The sequence below is a fragment of the Chiloscyllium punctatum genome, chromosome 30 (assembly GCF_047496795.1).
Source record: "Chiloscyllium punctatum isolate Juve2018m chromosome 30, sChiPun1.3, whole genome shotgun sequence".
Classification (NCBI taxonomy): Eukaryota; Metazoa; Chordata; class Chondrichthyes; order Orectolobiformes; family Hemiscylliidae; genus Chiloscyllium; species Chiloscyllium punctatum.
The window spans coordinates 33,456,330-33,476,957 of NC_092768.1; the positions used below are offsets into that span (position 1 = coordinate 33,456,330).

The 20,628-nt window shown below is 42.6% G+C and overlaps 1 non-coding gene across 1 annotated transcript; it reads left to right on the top strand.

Moving 5' to 3' along the window:
• Positions 1-1,718: 1,718 nt before the first annotated feature.
• On the top strand, positions 1,719-1,791 carry trnat-ugu (transfer RNA threonine (anticodon UGU)). Its single transcript has one exon. It is a non-coding gene; the product is annotated as a tRNA-Thr (tRNA).
• Positions 1,792-20,628: the final 18,837 nt, after the last annotated feature.

Here is a 20,628-nt window from a genome sequence, read left to right on the forward strand (position 1 = left end):
GGCCAGGACTTGTTGTCCACCCCTAACTGCCAGTGAGAAACTGATGGCAAATTTCCTCCTTCAACTCTTGTGATCTTCTCGGGGCACCTACACCCATAATGCTGTGAGAAAAGGAGTTCCGGGATTTTGAGAGCATCACAGTGAAGGAAGGGTGATATATTTCCATGTCAGGTTGGTGTATGATTGGAGGAGAACTTGAGAGTGTTGCCTTTTCGATGATAAACCTTGTGGGCTCTTGTGATCATGGGAATCTGTAATAAGTGTACAGAGGCCAGTACACCATCACCAAGACACCCATTATTTACGTGTGTATTGTACACTGCCGCTCCGATTCAGTCCCTGAAATGAGGAGACTCCGAATCCCCCGATTGGCCCAGGTTAACAACTCCATCAAGGATGTCATAACCAATAAGATTCACTTAGTTGCAATCACTTCAGCGTCTCATCAATTGCGAGTTGCCTTTTTTAACTTGTAAGATTGTAACTTTCAATTGGAACCATTCTGTCAAATATAGTTTGGTGCACTTTTGGTATTTTCAGCATTTAAGGCAATATTCGCCCGTCTTCATACCATGTTGAGAAACATATTTGTTATCGACACTGAATCTTGTATGACAGCTTTATCGCATTGCGGTGGATTGTACCATAATTAACACGAATTTAGACATAGCGAGTCTGCTGAAAGACGAGGTCCCCTGCCCATGAGGCACATAACGTAAGTGCTGAACTCAATGAGTTACGTGCGATGCAGCATATCTGACATGACTCGCAGTAACCTGCAGATGAGATCCACTGATAACAAAACAGTAAAGACATTCAGAAAACAAACTCAACTATCAATATTAACAGTTTTGTAAAGGAAATAAAAACAGACTGAATCATGGATCTTTAGAGCATGTCAATTTATTTCTGCTGAGAGAGAGAAATACTCTCCGGAAATTGTTTCTATAATTATTTCCCTAATACTGCTGTCGCAGTCTATCTGCAGCTCAAGGTCGTGTGCGGCTGTTACATACGTCACGAGGGCCCTACTCCATTTATAAGTCCAATGAACGACTGGAGATGAGAAATTCAATTTCAAGAAGGCGCCTCCTGCTGGATGTTTTTTCTCTGTTAAAAATGTCCCAACGAACCTGCAATGATATATCGCGAGAGGGAGCTAGGATTCCAACGTCCGCGCCCAGCTCATGAGGATAACCACTGTGCCACATGTCTGCATTGGCTGGTGTTACCAGACCACTGATTAAACCCACTGATTCATTCGTAGAATTACAGAATCCCCTACAGTGTGGAAACAGGCCATTTGGCCCATCAAGTCCACACCGACTCTCCAAAGAGTAACCCATCCTATCTAACTACTCTACATTTACCCCTAACTAATGTACCTAACCTACACACCCCTGAACACCATTGACAATTCAGCATGGCCAATTCACTTAACCTGCACCTGGGGAATGTGCAAAATCCGCACAGGCATTCGCCCGTAGCTGGAATCAAACCCGGACATCTGGCGCTGTCTGCTCAGGTATTTCATGATTGAGTCTTAAATACCGAACCTCAGCGAAATGGTGATCTTCCAGCCCTTGTAATTGCCACGACATGACTTCATTTTCTGTCCGAGAGAACATGATCATTAATTATTTATTAATCAATTTTAAAACAAATGACAGGATCTGTCTCACTTCAGATTAAAAGTGAACCAACTCCTTTCGGCATTGGGCTTCATAGCTCAGTGGGTAGAGCACTGGTCTTGTAAACCAGTGGTCGTGAGTTCGAGTCTCACTGGAGCCTTTCTGCTTGCGCATGCTAGTCTTACGTTTGCACTTATAGTCCTGAAAGAACGTCGTTGATGTTTATCCCTCTGCCAGAGCGAATTTTGCTCCCAGTTTATCGCATAACACGATGAGGCCACTCAATCTCTCAACAGCATTAAGTCATTACTGTACATGACTGATCCAGATCCTATCTTCATTGACATGCAGTGCAAGGGATCTGTATGTAGTTTCTTAACCCAGGATAGAAAATCTGTTTTGATTTCTGTCTAAAATTCAATATTATCTTTTTATGTATGATATGACCGTCCCCTGTGCCATCTCTGTAAGAGAAACCTTTTGAAAGATCAAACAATTTATTTTAAGACATAGAATTCAGAGTGACCACTGGACCGTACTCCAGACATTGTTATGGGGAAAAAATGCCTTCCCTTTAATTTCTAGTGTACAAAACACCAATATTAACACTTCATTTGTCTCCTTTAATTTGTTTGCAATTGATCCATTACAGCTTAATGCTTTGAGTGTATAAGGTCATTAAATGTGTTTGGAATTCTATATTCTCTATTATTCTCCATTTGGTTATACTCTAATCGATCAATTAAAAAAAATCTAAGATGGATACTCATACACTTAAGTCATTTACCACAATTTTGACAACTAATCCATCCAGCCTTTTTATTTTATCTCCAGTTTACATGATTTACTGTGCCTTATATCTTTGATTTTTTGTTAAATTGGATATATTTTACTATACCACCTGTTCATTAAAATTTACAGTTTATTGATAGGGATTCAATTTTTGATGCTATAGGTTATTTCATTTTATTTTTGAATATTACTATCCCTACTCTCTGTCTGCAACAGCCAAAGTAAATGTCGAATGATGTTTATATATTTCCATTCTGTTATCTTTATTTTTATGAAATAGTCTTTTACATAGGCCATTGTGGAATGGCTAATTGAAATCCACACCAATTACATGCAAAGAAAGTTCAGATCTCCCGCTTTAGTTACCTACACCAATAAATCAATAAGGTTTCTTTGGCCTGATGGATTTTATCTTTCATATCCCTACATTTGTCCTTTTTTGACGGCTCAATTTTTAAAGGCTGTTTTAAACTATCCCAACTTTAAGTACATTTAAGTCGTCATTTGGACAAGCATGTGGACGTACATGGAATAGTGTAGGTTAGATGGGCTTCAGATTGACATGTCAGGTCCGCGCAACATCGAGGATTGAAGGGCCTGTACTGCGCTGCAATGTTCTATGTTCGATGTTCTATAAGACACTGATTCTAATATGTCCCCATAACAGTATCACTTGTTTGCACTCCTGAGAGGAGGTATAAGGCAGATAATCCATTCTACAAGTCAGTATTCATTACAGGGGACTGCAAGCCAGGGCATCATTAGGGGTTTGCCAGCATGTTCCTTATTCAGTACCTTGGAAGACTCAAAAGATAAAATAAAGCCTAATTAGTAATATGTTAAGTTTAATAGGAATTACCTCTGATAATAAGATTCAAAATGCAATCTATGAACAAATCATATTTGCCACCAAGTGGAGAATATACCAGGGGTTTTTACAAACAGTCCCTTAGTAGCACAGAGCGTGAACATGTTTGGAAAATGAGAGAAATGTTCTCAAGCCTCTTAATCATGTACCGATCAGAACAAATGAAAGAATGCTAAATTTTAAACGACTGACACGACAGACGAAGTAGAGATTCATTAGTTGAAAGGTCTTTAATAGACAAAGGCATTGTCTTTCAATAACCTTCTCTTTTTTTGTCAATACCTATGTGATTGACGCCTTTACTAAAACATCATTGCAATTTTAACAACTTGTTGTTTACACCATTTGTGTTTAGCGATGCGAGCTACATTGCCTGTTGCGCTATCTTAATCTTCCCAAAACAGAATTGAATCATTCAATAATTTGCGGAAGTCAGGAAGAACAACATGATGCTCACACTTCACGATTGTAGTGCTGTTCAAGCAAAATCCTGTGTCTAACCCTTTACAACCACAGAACAATTACCTTTTCTCAGGGTTCCTTCATTGTTGCTGACGATTCAAATATCACTTCATTCTGTTGATGCTAAAGTGATGCAGCATGTTGGAAAGTTCATCATAGAACAAAATTATTATTCCTGTTTTATTTTGTCATGGCTTGTGTGAGTCACTGGCTGGGCCAGCATTAAATACTCTTCCATAAGGGGAAGGTCAAACTCTCCTGCTCCTCAAATGCTGCTTGACCTGCTGTGCTTTTCCAGCACCATGGTTTTTGAGTATGATCTCCAGCATCTGCGGTCCTCACTTTTCTCCCTCCCGAGAAGATGGTGGTTATATGCCTCCTTGAGTTGCTGCAGTAATGAAGAAGAATGTTTAAAAGGTAGAAGACTGTGAGACGTATTTGCATAGCTTGGAAATTTCTTAGCAACACTTTGATTAAAGCATTTGAATACAAACTTAGTATATTTTTGATGAAATTCAAATCTTCTTCAATTACCAGAAATTTGGACATGACTCCATAAAGGATCCTCAGTGATACTGCCATTTCTGCGTTTGGTATTTTAGGGAATTATGAAAAAAACCTTAAAAGTATTGCTTAGATTTCTCTTTAAGATTTTATATGGAAGTTTTAATTGTTGGAACTTTAGTAAATGCATATAATTTCTATCCTCTTAATATGTTTGCTTCTTATCTTCCAGCATTTTGTCTTACCTTCGTAAATGATGGAGAATCGTGGGACGCATTGGCAAGCTGATGATTAAACCTTTGAGACTGCTCTTGAATGCTTTCTCTGTAACTGATGAGGCCAGGAGTCGGACAAGAGCAAGAACTGAGAAGAGTTTCCACTTCTTGTATAAATTGAACTTAAAAATCAGGTTAAAATGAACTTTAATAGTCAAATGCACGCTTTTGTTCAGGCAAATATTCGTTAAATAATCAGAATGATATGTATTGTCACTGTATCACATGACACTGTTAACGTCATACAGGGAGGTGGCATGAAAGCAAGAGAGTTTTAGGATGAGGTAGTGATTTCCCACAGGCAGCGACACGATGGAAGCGGTCTAGCACGGGTCCTCTGTTTTGTACTTGGCCCGATGTTCAAATCCGTAGAAAAGAATAGTAACCCTATCACAGAGAGATCAGCAAATGCGTTACGGCCTGTTCTGAAGCTCTGCAAAACGTTCCAAGTCAACCCTAATGAACTAAATCAGAAATAATACAGGAAAATAAGGCCTACGGCAATTGGAAGGTTACTTGGAGAGTTACAAGTTGAACATGAATTGAGCAGGTGAAATCGACGAAATGAAATAAGCAGGAAAAGGTCATTACATTTTGAGATTTACATCCTACTGATCGGGGACATCAAAGTCCTTACAAAGAAGTAACTAGCGATGAAGGAGCGGCGCTCCGAAAGCTAGTGTGCTTCCAATTAAACCTGTTGGACTATAACCTGGTGTTGTGTGATTTTTAATATTGTTGTGGATGCTAAAATCATGGTTTGAAAATGCCTGCCAATTAAGGGTGAAATTATTGCAGTCTTAACCGATCACTGATGGTGGTTCAATCTCAGGATCACCACGTCTCAGGCGAGGTATAGGAAAACGCATCGCAGTAACTGCGTGGTGAATGGATTGAACTCGAAACTGAGACCACACCGTAGTATAAGCTAGCCATCTAAGCTAACAGATCCCTAGCTGCTCAAAGCATGTAGGAGAACGTATTAAATTGTTCACTATGCCTGTGTTCTCACAGGAGGGGGGTTGGAAAGGTTAAAATCATAGACTCACTACAGTATGGAGGTAGGGCACTCGGCCCATCAAGCACACACCGACCCTCCTAAGAGTAACAACCGAGACCCATCCCGCTATCCTATATTTACCCCTGACTAATGCACCTAACCTGCACACCTTTGGACTGTGGGAGGAAACCTGAGCACCCGGAAGAAACCCATGCAGACACGGAGAGAATGTGCAAATGGCACACAGAAGGTCACCTGAGGATAGAATCGAACTGTGAGGCAGCAGTGCTGACCACTGAGCCACCATGCCACCCCACGTCATGAGACAGAGAATGACAAGAGGTAGCACACGATAACATTTAACTGGCCTGTGAATAAAAATCAAAGCTGTGTTCTTCTGGTATTCTCTGGGAGGTGCATTCCTTTTGCAAGCTCTTCCCCTGTCTTTACACGTGGTGAATCTGCTGTGAATTTGCTCACGCAACAAGTAATTTGAGGCCCTCAATCACTGCACAACTGGTAAAATACTTAAAAAAAAAGCAAAGCTAGACAGAACGGTGGGGGTCGGGGTGGGGGATGTTGAAAGTCAGCTGCCTGACCCAGGCAATGAACTGCTGACTCTCACATCGTTATAACCCCTACTGCTATGTCGCAGTACCGAGGTGTTTAGTTCGCCTCTTGTGGATTTTTAAAAATCAATCTGCTCTGGTGTGAAGCCAGACCTTATAGCTTACAGACAGGGACACTAACACAGCACCACCGTGCCCTCAGTCCGCCTCTTCTATAGTTAGTGACTGGCCCGCGCAATGAGCTTAAATTACAGCCAACTTCGTGAAAACTGGTTCATTGCCCACAGCTTCTAAGAAATCCCATTTGCAGGTAATTGCACAGGGTGAGTATGGCACTAGTCCTGCGAGAGTCGGTTCATTCAATCTCCCGCCTAGAGAGAGAGAGAGAGAGAGATCCGCTGGAGAATGGACTTGCCCTGTGACAAGGGACATGGAATGAGCACGACCACATAATTAAATCCCATTAAATCCACTTTGGAGTAAAAACATCCCTGGATAGTAACCCCCCAAGTCTGGTATAGCAATGGAAGCTTCATTATTTTCAGGACTGGCCACTTGCCTGCAACACCCGCCCGCTGGCCCCTTGGATGGTCATTTCGCTGCCGTTGGGAAGTCTTGGTGCCATCTGAAGACTCCTCATAACGTACAGTTCAACAGCACCGTTCACTTCTCGGCGGCCTTCATGTGGAATGGGGTTTCATTTGTGGATTTCGTCCGTAAGGCATGAGAGTTTGGAAAGGTAGAATGGAACATTGGCAGTGCCTTTACTTCTGGTTGGCTTCCCCACATCCGGTGCCCTAGGCTAGGGGGGCGCTTTATAGACTCCAACAGGACCTTCTGGAATCCACTGGAGTTCCTTCCATGAGTATGACCGAAAGACTTGTTCTCTTAAACTTCCCTTTTCTGCCTTCCCCTCAAATGGTTGAGGTCGTACAGGGTGTTGGTGAGGCGTCTTCTGGAGTACTGTGCGCAGTTCTGGTCGCCTTATAGAAAAGACATTACTAAAGTGGAGAGGGTTCAGAGAAGACTTACTAGGATGTTGCCGAGACTGCAAGTTTTGAGATAGAAAAGTAGACTGAAAAGGTTTGGAGTTTTGTCACTGGAGTGTAGGAGGTTGAAGGGTGACCTGATTGAGGTTTATAATATCATGAGGAGCAGAGATAAGGTGAATGAAAATGGTCTTTTTCCCGAGAAGAGATGAAAACTATAGGCCATAATTTAAAGGTGAGAAGGGAAAGATTTAAAAGGGACCTAAAGGGGAACGTTTTCACACAGAGGGTGGTTCATATGTGGAATGAGCTGCCGGTGAAGGTGAAGGATGCAGGCGCAGTTACAACAGACAGTTGGATAAGTTCATGAATGAAGGTTTGCACCATCTTGGTTTGTGATGTATTATTGTACTGCTTTGTGGACTGCCCGTTTATATTTAATCAATAACCTGATCAATATTTGAGATAATCCAACTACAATGTTCAATATATTTTGGAACTGTCACTACTACCATTACATTAGCTGAACCGAACACTAATTATGTGGTCGTGCTCACTCCATGTCCCTTGTCACAGGGCAAGTTCATTCTCCAGCGGATCTTTCTCTCTCTCTTTAGGCGGGAGATTGAGTGAACCGACTCTCGCAGGATTAATGCCATAGTCACCCTGTGCAATTACCTGCAAACTTGCGCTGTTATTCGAAAACACTTCCATGGCTCTATGCTCCATGCTACTTTGGAAACACGAGACGCTTTTTAAAGCTTTAGCATTAGTGCAGAGGCAACTAAATTTAAACGGCCATGTCTACAGAACAGCACAGAATCTCTACCATTTTCCCCTGCTGCCGTTTGTGTGGAGATTATGAGTGGAGCATTATATGGTCGAATGCGAAACCAAGACAGTTTATAAGTCATGTGTGCAGACTGCTGAGCTTACTTGAAGGACTGCCGAGTTGATTTGGAAATGCTCGACCTTCTACAATATAGGTACATGCATGTGAGGAATAAAAGGATGATTAGGGTAGTAATAGGGTCAGTCAAAGACACAAGTGAGAAGTTGAATGTGGACCCTGCAGAGATCGGAGAGGCGCTAAATGAACATTTCTCATCGGTGTTCACTCAGGAAAAGGAGAATATTGTAGAGGAGAAGAATGAGGTCCGAGATATTAGACGAGAAAGGATCGAGGTTAGTTACGCACAGGTGTTATCAATTCTAGAAGGAGTGAAAGTAGACAAGTCCCCTGGGCCAGATGGGATTTATCCAAGGATTCTCTGGGAAGCCAGGGAGGAGATAGCAGAGCCGTTGGCTTTGATATTTGAGTCGTCATTGTCTACACGTTTTGTAGCAGAGGATTGGAGGATTGCAAATGTTGTGCTCTTGTCCAAAAAGGGCAGTAGAGATGACCCAAGTAATTATAGACCAGTGAGCCTTACTTCTGTTGTAGGAAAGGCTTGGAAAGGATTATAAGAGATAAGATTTATAATCATCTAGCAAGCAACAATTTGATTTCAGATAGTCAACATGGTTTCGCCAAGAGCAGGTCGTGTCTTACAAACCTCATTCAGTTTTTTTTGAGAAGTTGAATAAGCATTTGGATGAGGGTAGGGCAGTTGGCGTGGTATACATGGACTTCAGTAAAGCCTTTGATAAGGTTCCACATGGTAGGCTGATGGAGAAAATGCAGAGGCATGGAATTGAGGGTGATTTAGCAGTTTGGATTAGAAACTGGCTTTCTGGAAGATGGCAGCAAATGGTGGTTGATGGAAAATATTCAGTCTGGAGTCCAGATACTAGTGGTGTGCCAAAAGGATCTGTCTTGGGACCACTGCTGTTTGTCATTTTTATAAATGACTTAGACGCAGGCATAGGTGGATGGATCAGTAAATTTGCAGAGGACACTAAAGTCGGTGGAGTAGTGGTCAGTTTGGAAGAATGTTACAAGTTGCAGGGAGACTTGTATAAACTGCAGAATTGGGCTGAGAGGTGGCAAATGGAGTCCAATGCAGCTAAATGTGAGGTGATGCACTTTGGGAAGAATAACAGGAAGGTGGAATACTGGGCCAAAGGAAAGATTCTTGGTAGTGTGCATGTGCAGAGGGATCTTGGAGTCCGTGTGCTTAGATCCCTGAAAGTTGCCACCCAGGTAGATAGTGTTGTGAAGAAGGCATATGGTGTGTTAGATTCCATTGGTAGAGGAATTGAGCGCCGGAACCGCAATATCATGCTGCAATGATACAAAACGTTGATGTGGCCACACTTGGAATGTTGTGTACAGTTCTGGTCGCCCCATTACAGTTGGATGTGGAAGCATTAGAAAAGGTGCAGAGGAGATTTACCAGGGTGTTTTTTGGTCTGGACGGACGGTCTTATGGGGAAAAGCTGAGAGAATTGGGTCTGTTCACATTGGAAAGAAGGTTAAGGGGGGATTTGATAGAGACATACAAGATGATCAGAGGATCAGATAGGGTAGACAGTGAAATGCTTTTTCCTATGATGATGACAGCAGCTTGTACGAGAGGGCATAACTACAAATTGCGGTCTGATAGATGTAAGACAGATGCCAGAGACAAGTTTTTTATGCAGAGAATGGTAAGGACGTGGAATGTCCTAACTGCTAATGTAGTCAACTCAGCCACATTAGGGAGATTTAAACAATCCTTAGATAAACACATGGATGATTTTGGGATAGTGTAGGGGGACAAGCTGAGAATAGTTCACAGGTCGGCGCAACTTTGAGGGCCGAAGGGCCTGTTTTGTGCTGTATTCTTCCAAGGTCTATTTTCTATGTTTTATAATTCGGGAGCAAGAAATAATGAAAACATTGAATCAGAAAAGGTTATTAAATACTTTCCAATGGGGTCGACAACCCAGCAATATCACGGATCTGACCTTGCACAGCACAGCTAGTGAAGGAAACTAATATAATACTGGCCTTCATAACAAGTGGTATTGAGTATAGAAGCAAAGAGGTTCTTCTGCAGCTGTACAGAGTCCTGGAATATCCTGTGCAGTTCTCGTCTCCAAATTTGAGGAAAGACATTCTGGCTATTGAGGGAGTAGAGCATAGGTTCACAAGATCAATTCCTGGAATGGCGGGATTATCTTTTGTTGAAAGATTGGAGCGACTGGGCTTGTACCCTTGAGTTTAGAAGACTGAGAGGGGTAATGATTGAGACATATAAGATTATTAAAGAATTGGACACTCTGGAGGCAGGAGACATGTTTCCGCTCTTGGGTGAGTCCCGAACCAGAGGACACAGCTAAAAAATAAGTGGTAGGCCATTTAGGACAGAGATGAGGAGAAACTTCTTCACCTAGAGAGTGGTGGGTGTGTGGAATGCTCTGCCCCAGAAGGCAGTGGAGGCCCAGTTTCTGGATCCGTTTAAGAAAGAGTTGGATAGAGCTCTCAAGGATAGTGGAATCAAGGGTTATGGAGATAAGGCAAGAACAAGATACTGATTGAGGATGATCAGCCATGATCATAATGAATGGTGGTGCAGGCTCGAAGGGCAGCATGACCTACTCCTGCATCTATTGTCTATTTCCAAAGCTGTGCTCCTTTTGGGTGAACATTTTAAATCGTTCATGTCAGCACGAATGTCATAGAACTTAAAATCATTTATCTCTGCTCTTCTGCTCGGTTTGATAAAACCATGCTCCATCCTGCAGAAATGTAAATATCTGTTGAAACTGTTCAAGGTTTCTGTTTCTGATGATATTGAACGAATTGAAATTGATATTGATATAGACATCTGCGGTTGAATTAAAGCTGTTGATTACACAGCTCCATTTATACTCCAGACAATGAGTTCATGAATCAAATTAAAAGTTTTGAGTAACCCTTACAAATCTTTGGTCCAAAACGGCCCTTCAGCCACCGTTCTGCACCGGTCACAAATAAGGACCGACCAATTCTAACTCTATTTTCCATCACTTGACCCATAGCCTCACCTGTCCTGATGTCGCAAGTGTATACCTGAACACGTCTTGAGGTTTTCTGTCTCTACCATCCTTACAGTCAGTGATTCTCACCACCGTCCGGGTGAAAAGTTTTCCTTACATTGCCTCTAAACCTCCTGCCCCTTAACTTAAACTTATGCCTCTTGTTCTTTGTTCCTTTCATCAAAAGGGAAAACGTTTTTTGCTGTCTAACCTGTCTATATCTCTCATAATTTGATACATCTCAATCATGTCTCCTCTCAATCTCCTCTGCTCTAAGGGAAATAATTACAGTATGTCCAATGTCTCTTTATATTTAAAAAAAACGTTTCAGCTGAGGCAATATTCTGGTAAATCCCCTCTGTGCCTTCTCGGTGCTAACATATCCCTCCTATGACGTGGATTCCAGAACACAGTACTCCAACATTTAACCAATATTATACACAGTTTGGGCATAACCTCATTGCACTTAATCTCCCTGGCTCGGCTCAGACAGGCCGTACCACTGTTTTCTTTCCTCACCTTTTATGCACCTGTCTCGATACCTTAAGGGTCCGCTGGACATATGCGCTAAACAGGAGTTTACATAACAGAAGCGGGGTCGGTGCAGCTGTACTGCACTATTGGGGGTGAGTGATGCCGTGAACTGAGTTATATTTTTCAAGGTCACCTCATAGAAAAGTATGATCATAATTCCTTCCAACCAGAGCTGGATGCTTAAAGTCAGGGTCAAAGTCATTTCTCTCGCCAAGTGAGTTTTTTTAAAATCGAAAATTATCTGTTTCAGGAGAAAGGAAATGTCTTGGATTACGCAGATACTGCTGCAATGGAGGTGGAAATCCAAGGAACAAGGAATGGAACAGGGCAAGTAACAAAACACCCTATGACGACAGTGAGGAGATCAGGGAGAACTCATTTTAAGAATTTCTTCACGTTTCACACTGGTCATTACTGTGGAACTTTGCACAGCTTCTCCTTCCACAGATGCTGTTAGAGCTGCGCCGTTTCTGTTTGGATTTCAGATTTCCAGCATTCACAATACTTTGCTTTTAATTGTGTTTATCTCACGTCTTTCACGCAGGAACATGTCCCAAGTGCTTCACATGTAGCAATAACGAGCGGACATTTGTCTGCAAGTGCAGCTATCTCGGGGTCACTTGCGTGCTATCACTGACAGGTGGTCACTTGCATAGCACCTGATTCTGTGAATGACTTGTCAGGTTATGATGGGGAACCTCCTTCACGAGGAGAACTGGGACAGTTTTTTTTCATGTTATTCACACATGGAATGCGGATGCCACTCACTCGGCCAGCATATATCGTCTGGAGCTCGTTGCCCTTGAGATGGTTAGCAACAAACCCCAACAAGTAGACAAAACCGTCCAGTGGTTAGCACTGCTGCCTCACAGCGCCAGAGATCTGGGTTCAATTCCTGCCTCAGGCGACTGACTGTGTGGAGTTTGCACATTCTCCCAGTGTCTGCGTAGGTTTCCTCCGGGTGCTCCGGTTTCCTCCCACAGTCCAAAAATGTGCAGGTTCGGTACATTGCCCGTAGTGTTAGGTAAGGGGTAGATGTAGGGGTATGGGTGGGTTGCGCTTTGGCGGGTCGGTGTGGACTTGTTGGGCCGAAGGGCCTGTTTCCACACTGTAAGTAATCTAATCTAGAGTCATATATTGGGCAGACCAGATAAGAACCGCATGTTTCCTGACTTGAATGACTGCTGTGAGCACAACTATCAAAATTAACGTTTGATGGCGTCCAATGTTGAAAACGGCATGACATTTCAGATTTACTAAGTATATTATCAGCCCACAAGCTGACGTGATGGGACGTGAACCTCTGATTCCTGGACATTTTACTCAGCACCAGATGACAATTGAATGTTGGGACATAGGAATAGGATTAGGCCATTCAGTCAGAGAACCTACTTTTACCCCACTGGCTCCTTCTTTATCCCTATGACGGTTGACACTCTCTACCACATTGATGACGACCCTTACATAATCTAGGTGTGGATGCTCCTGGCGTCTGCATCATTACTGACATCATGGCCACAATTGACATCACCACCCAGTCCTCACAGGGACCTGTGCATTCATGGGGCACGGTGGTATTGTCTCTATCTCTCAGCCAGGACATCTGGGTTCAATCCCCACGTACTCGAGAGGTATGTGGTCTCTGAACAGGTTGATTCGAACAGGGATCTGAGATACTGATGGCCGTAAGGCCAGTGGTGCGAGGGAAGGAATGGACTGAGGGGGGTTGGGAATGATCAATTTGAAAATCTTAAAGAATTTGCAGCCACAGTCACAAGCTATCCTTGTGTTGGGATCGCCAAGCTCTCCCTCCCTCTCTCTCTCTCTCTGAGTCTTTCCTGACCAACCAAAGAGAGGCATAGAGGCATATTGCCATTGGATAGCAGGAAAGTGACAAATAAAAGACTTACAATGTGTGATGGTACTGTGCCTTTTAGCGAGAGGTTTTCTGTGCTGCTTCACTTGCGGAGTGTTGGTGCCAGAATGACTTATTCTGACAGGCAGTTACAGTCATAGTTGGCAAACAGCTTGTGTGTTTCCCACATTTTTAAAAAAAATACATAGACAAAAGAAGCATGAGTAGGCCCCCACAGGACCCAAAACTTTGGATTTTGATTTCAGTTTAATTTTGAGTTAGTTGGTTGCTGAAGTTAATAGGTAGAACACTTTCTCTCTGCTGCGCGTGAAGATTTAGACACAGCTTGCCTCCTTTAAAACAGAAGAGGCAGTTTTTTTTCAGCATTTCTTATAGCAGGACTGGAGAAAGACAGCACATAATAAAACTATTTTCCTAAGTGTGTTTATGGGATGCTGTCGATATTGGAACAGCTGATGATTAGTGATTAAAATCATATATTATCTTGTCAAGTATTTCAATAGATTTAAAGTTATGCTAATTTTTCTCTTCATTTTTATTTTTACTGCGAACTTTCCTATCTCAGTGGTCTGCTCAAGCCTCACAAATCTCTGCAAAATCTGCTTTCCCCTAATTCCATCCTGATAATGATTCTCCACTTTTATTTCTCTTTATAGTGCCTCCCCTACATTCCTGGACCTCGGGCTCCAGAATTTCCTCCTAAATTGCTCCCATGTCTGCACCTCACTTTCCTCTCCCCCAAAAAACCTGACCAATCTAAGAGTCATCTATTCCAACATCAACTTCTCATGACCTGGTTTCAAATGTGGCTTGTTATGTTCCTATATTCAGTGTCTCAAAGGTCAGCATTCCTGAAAAATACTCTGTGGTCATCGGGTTTGTGCCAGTACTGAACATTCTAATGATATTTTGCACTTGGCCCATAGATTTGTCTGCATTGGCATCACAAGTGTGTATCTAATTGCATCTTATCGGGATTTCTGTGTCTCCCACCGTTATGGACATTGAGGGTCAGTGTAATTGTTACTGTGTAATGAGCACAGAACATGTGGGTCTGTGCGAAGCAGAGATCACCCAGACATTGGGAAGGATGTCAGGGTCCCTGAGAGGGGGATCAGGAGATTTACCAGAACAGTACAAAAAAAGGGGGATTTCAGTTGCAGGCTTAGGGTTGTTTTTACATTATTCATTCATGTGACAGGGGTGGTGCTCTTACACATCCAGGATATCCATATTCAATTCTCCTTCTCAACCTCTCCCCTTGCTAGTGCTGTAGTAACCTTCAGTTTAAACTACCATCAGTTATCTCTCCCCAATGAGTGCAGTCCTATGCTCTGGTAGGGCAACGGTGACTTTACCTTTATGCAGTGATGCCACTGTGCTTTGGTGATGGAAAGTGGGAATGCTGAAGATAGTGGTTGGGACACCACTCAGGCACAGTCCTTTGACCTGGAGGAAATTCACTTTCTTTAACATTGCTGGTGGCTGCACTGATGCAGGCAAGTGGAGAATGTTCCAACACAATCCTGATGTGTACTTTTTAGATAGTAAACATACATTGGGGAAATCGGGGTTTGGAGAAACGAAGATTATTCTCCTTGTAGGAAAGGGAATTGAGGGGAGCTGTGGCATATTTGTTTCCAACAATTATACATTAGGACGATAAAACATAAATTCATCTCACTGGTGGTCTTGGGATGTGGCCAACACGTTGGCAATTAGAGTAGAACTTGGGAAAATGTGAAGCTGTTCATTTCGGAGGAGATAATACAAGAAGAGAACTATTTAAATGGTGAGAACTGTTGAAAGTTGCACCACAAAAGGACCAGGGGGTAGTTAGGCAGAAAACACAGAACACTAGCACTCAATTATAACAGGTAATTAGGAAGGCTAATAAAATACTGTTCTTTATTTAAAGATGTTTGTAGTAGAACATTTTGGAGTCTGTGTCTTATTGCAACTGTATAAAGCACTGGTGAGACCTCATCTGGAGTATTGTGAGCAGTTTTGATCCCCTTATTTCAGGAAATATGTCACTTAATTGGAGACATTGCAGAGATGATTCAGTGGGATGATCCCTGGTATGCAGGGATGATTGGTTAAGCAAAGGCTGAACAGATTGGGAATCTACTCACTGGATTTTGGAGGAATGAAATGTAATCTCATTTAAACGTATACAATTCTTAAGGGGTTTAGCATGATAAATACTGAGAAAGTGTTTTCCATTCTGGTGGAGTTTAGGATCAGATTCTTGGTCAGTCATGGGATCAAGGGTTTTGGATGTAGGTTTGCTCGCTGAACTGGAAGGTTCATTTTCAGACATTTCGTCACCATACTGGGTAACATCTTCAGTGAGCCTCTGGATGAAGCACTGCTGATGATTCCTGCTTTCTATTTATGCATTTTGGTTTCTTTGGGTCATTTCCTGTGTTAATGTCATTTCCTATGGTGATGTCATTTCCTGTTCTTTTTCTCAGGGGGTGGTAAATGGATTCCAAGTCAATGTGTTTGTTAACAGCGTTCTGTTGGAATGTCATACTTCTAGGAATTCTCGAGCATGTCTCTGTTTGGCTTGTCCTAGGATGGATGTGCTGTCCCAGTCGAAGTGGTGTCCTTCCTCATAAATATGTAAGGATACTAGTGAGAGAGGGTCATTTAGTTTTGTGACTAAAACATGTTCATGTATCCTGGTGACTAGTTTTCTGCTTGTTCATCCAATGTAGTGTTTGTTACAGTTCTTGCACGGTATTTTGTAAATGACATTAGCTTTGCTTGTTGTTACTCTGGGGTCTTTCAAGTTCATTAGCTGCTGTTTTATTGTGTTGGTGCGTATGTGGGCTACCATGATGCCAAAGGGGTCTGAGTAATCTGGTAGTCATTTTCGAGATGTCTTTGATGTAGGGGAGAGTGGATAGGGTCTCTGGACGGTTTTGTCTACTTGTTGGGGTTTGTTGCTGAGAAATCGGCGGACTGTGTTCTTTGCGTTCACATTCTTTTTGAATACACTGTATTGGTGAATTTCCTCTGCTCTGCGTAGTTCCTCTGTGCTGCAGTGTGTGGTGGCTTGTTGAAATAATGTTCTGATGGAGTTTCGTTTGTGGATGTTGGGGTGATTGGTTCAATATTTGGTCTATATGTGTTGTTTTCCTGTAGACGCTGGTTTCAAACTGTGACATCTAGGATTGGCAGTTTCTTATTGTTTTCCTCCTCTTTAGTGATGAAACATCTGAAAATGAACCTTCCAACTCAGCGAGCAAACCAACCTCCAGAACCTCAACACAGGTACAACTCTTCTCAAAGCTCGCTGATCAAGGGTTCTGTTTCAGAATTATCAGGTTTAAGGCAATACGGACATGGGGTAAGGGGTTTCAGTAGCAATTGAGCTGGGGTGAAGTGGAGACAAGCAGCATTTTTAAGATTGACATTCCTGATGTGTTTGATCTGTAGCCATAATGTCAGGTATTCATCTTGGGGGCAGATATGAGAGCAATATTGTGAAGAGTGTAATTCAGCCTCAGGCAGTTCCCAGTGAGAGGGATGGACTCAGTACTAAGAGAAAATAATTTGTAATTGCAACTGAAAGTGACAAGTTTAACCATCACAACGTTTTATTGTAGGTAATTTCAGCTAATTGTATTGTGAAAGCGTGATAAGTAGTCTGATAATTGAGTAACAGTGGAGTAATGGATAGGGATGATGGTACCTCCTGGCAGTATGTAAGTGAGAAACAGGTGGGTTAGTGTCTTGCTGTTAAATATTACGATTTAGTTAGGATTTCAGACTTTGGCGTTGACCACTTGCATTAGAGTTGGAAGGTGATATGATTATGACTGAGACATGACTGTCTGAATCTACTTGGGTTCTGGATGCTGTCAGACTACTAGTGACTGCAGGAATTGGCTTCAGAGATTATGCAAATGCTAGATTATATCAGGTAGGGTGAAGTGCTTTCTGGATTTGGTTTCTCTGCATGATGATTGGTCTCACAATGGACATGGTCTATTTGGCCTGTTAGTGCAAGTGGCCACTGGTTTTGGTCACTATGATTTATAGACTTTTTAATAAAAATCAATCTGCCCAGAGATATTATGGAACGTCTCTGGAGGAACTGGAACTTGAACGTGGCCATTCTGGCTCAGGACAGGATGCTATGGGTGCTCCACAAGAGGCCCCTTAACATCCTTTCTTTTATATCTAAAATTCTTTTCATCAAGTTGTTCAGATGTGTTATTACACGCTCTGGAGCAGGAGGGACTGGAGAAAGGGCCTCCAGTTCCTGAGGTAGGGCACTACCACTGCACCACAACAGGGTCCCAACAGTATCCTTGACATCTTTTCTGACAATGATGTGGCACCTAGGTTTGTTTTCTTGTTTAGAAGGTTCCTCAACGAGAGCTCAGGGAGGACGCCTTTATGACACTGCACGGATTTCACATATTGGGTTTCCACAATGTCAACAGTGGCGGAGGGAGCAGCTGCTAAATGTGATACACTCAGCCCAGGAAATTCCACTACATTTCAGTTTCTTTTCAGGCTCCCCTTTCATTAAAGAGACTTATTCCATTGCAGATAGAATTTACCTGTCGAGTTAAATACCATACTGCTCAGACATAGCGCCAGAGGTACAGAAGGATTCGCTCAAAAGGGAGCATCAGTTCGATATGCTGATTGGGTTATGTAAAGAAACTGAGTGCATTTGGAGAGTGATGAGTGTGAGCACTCAAGATGTTGACTGCGGGTTTAACATCTGCTTCAACCCGTTTATTCATGTGGCAAAATACCGCACAAAAGAGAGGACGAATACATGTCATGCAAAGGCAGGAAGAGTTGATAACGGAACAGCCTAAACGTGAAGCATTTGGAAAGCTCAAGTCCTCGCAACATGTGTGCGTAAACGGATGGAAGGCAGCTAGGCAGATGACACGTGAGCAACTATTTGTCACCAACACCCTAGCTCCAGTCACTTCCCAGAGTTACCCTCGAAATTAAAGTCCAGATGGTGAACGGGAGAGATCGGGGGTATCTTCGGGCATGACATCTATCGCCCTCTAGCGGTCCTTTACTGGGATGAGTGGATCGTTCTTCACTTTGGCATACACCATCGTCTGCTTATCCACCGGGCGCTTCCATCGACTACCCTCCTGCACATTGATCTCGGCGTATTGAACCCCATCATCACCCTATTGAGGTTAAAGTTTTAGCAATGAGCTGGTGTAAATCGAATATAGATCCGCGAGTCAGGAACAGTGCAGCGTCTAAAACACAACCTGAGACATGCTGTTCGGAGAGATCATTGTTCAAAAAAACACCAAATCTCCAGAGAAGGTGAGGACGGCAGTGCTGGAGATCAGAGTCGCAGAGTGTCAGGACTCTAAACACCAACCTCCGTCCAGCAAATATATTTAAAGTGACTGAAGACGTCAATTACTCGTTAAACGACCAACAAAACCGAGATCAATGGAATGCAATCATTCAGAACCGCAGCCACAAAAGAGTCATCAGTTTAAAACTTATCTTGCAAAAAGCAACAGGGAAAAAAGAAATAACGTTACGCTTGGAGCAGAGATTGGTGGAACGCAGTGCGGATGTAGAGTAGCAACGGGAGACAATATTTTCTAGTCATCTTAAAATAAATAAATGCGTTTGTAGTAGCTTCATCAGGTATGAAAAAGCGATTGATCGCTCAATAGCTAATAGACATGGTTTCGAGACGCCGGTGTTGGACTGGGGTGAACAAAGTTAATATCACACAACACCAGGTTATAGTCCAACAGGTTCATTTGGAAGCAGTAGCTTTCGAGTGCTCTCCTTCATCAGGTGGTTGTGGAGTATAAAATTGTATTTGCAATCTCCACAACCACGTGATGAAGGAGCAGCGGTCGGGAAGCTCATGCTTCCAAATGAACGTGTTTGGCTAATGGACGTGTTAGCTAAAAAAAAACTGTTAAAAGCAACAGCATACTGCTGAAATGTGACAGCAAAGATAGACGTTTCAACCAGAGTTTATATTGAGCCCAAATAGCGAGAACAAAACATGGAAGAAGTACAACCAGACACACTTCAAATGGAGACAGGATTATATTGTCCATAGATTAAAAAAAGATCACACGCACACACATCCCGTACACCGAACAAATACTGAAAGACTGCAGCAGAAATGTGTGCAAACTATCAGCAGGTCAGGCAGCACCTGTGGAGAGAAATTAGACTTAACGTTTTGGCTCAATTCTGAGAGAAATACATGCACTTCCAAGGCCACTGATATAGCAGCTAACCAGATTTGTGCCCGTGGCACATTGGCAGTGTCCAAGGCTTTGAGCCAGGCGACCCATTTCAAAACCCATCTAATCCCAGACTTGTGAAATAGCATTCCTGAACAGGTTGGTTAAAACTATAAACCCTGAGTGCATTAACTCGATATGTCCGTTGCATCTGCAATTGCTGACTAATCCACCTATCTCAGTCTCTGGTTAATTCATTGGCAAACAGTACTGTTTGTGAAGAGCTCTCTCCTCATCTCAAACCTGCCTGCCCATTTTTTAAACCTTTGAATTACGGATCCTTCCGTTTCCACATTTCCCAGACTGCCCACCGTTGAATTCGATATTTCTGTTCCAGGCCAAATTACCACAGCTCTACATACAACGTGCATTTGGAAAGCACACCAGCCAAAGAATCTCGCACACACCCTCAAGAAGACCAATCTACATCCCCAAACTTCGTTTCTCTAAACGAATATAGTTGAATCAGTCTGTTTAGAGGTGCGGTAACACACCTCTAGAGCAGTCGAACTTGAACCCAGACTTTCTAAGTCAGATGAATTCTATGATTGCTGGAGAAGAAAGAACACAGAACATAGAACAATACCGCGCAGAACAGGCCCTTCGGCCGTCGATGTTGCGCCGACCTGTAAATTAATCTAGGCCCATCATCCTGTACTATCCTATCATCATTCACGTGTTTCTCCAAGGACTGCTTAAATGCCCCTTATGTGGCTGTTAACTACATTGGTAGGCAGGGTATTCCACTCCCTTACCGCTCTCTGAGTAAAGAACCTGCCTGAGCCAGCTGTCTTAAATCTATCACCCCTCAATTTGCAGCTATGTCTCCTCGAACAAGCAGATGTCATCATCCTAGGAAAAAGACTCTCACTGTCCACCCTATCTAATGCTCTGATCATATTGTA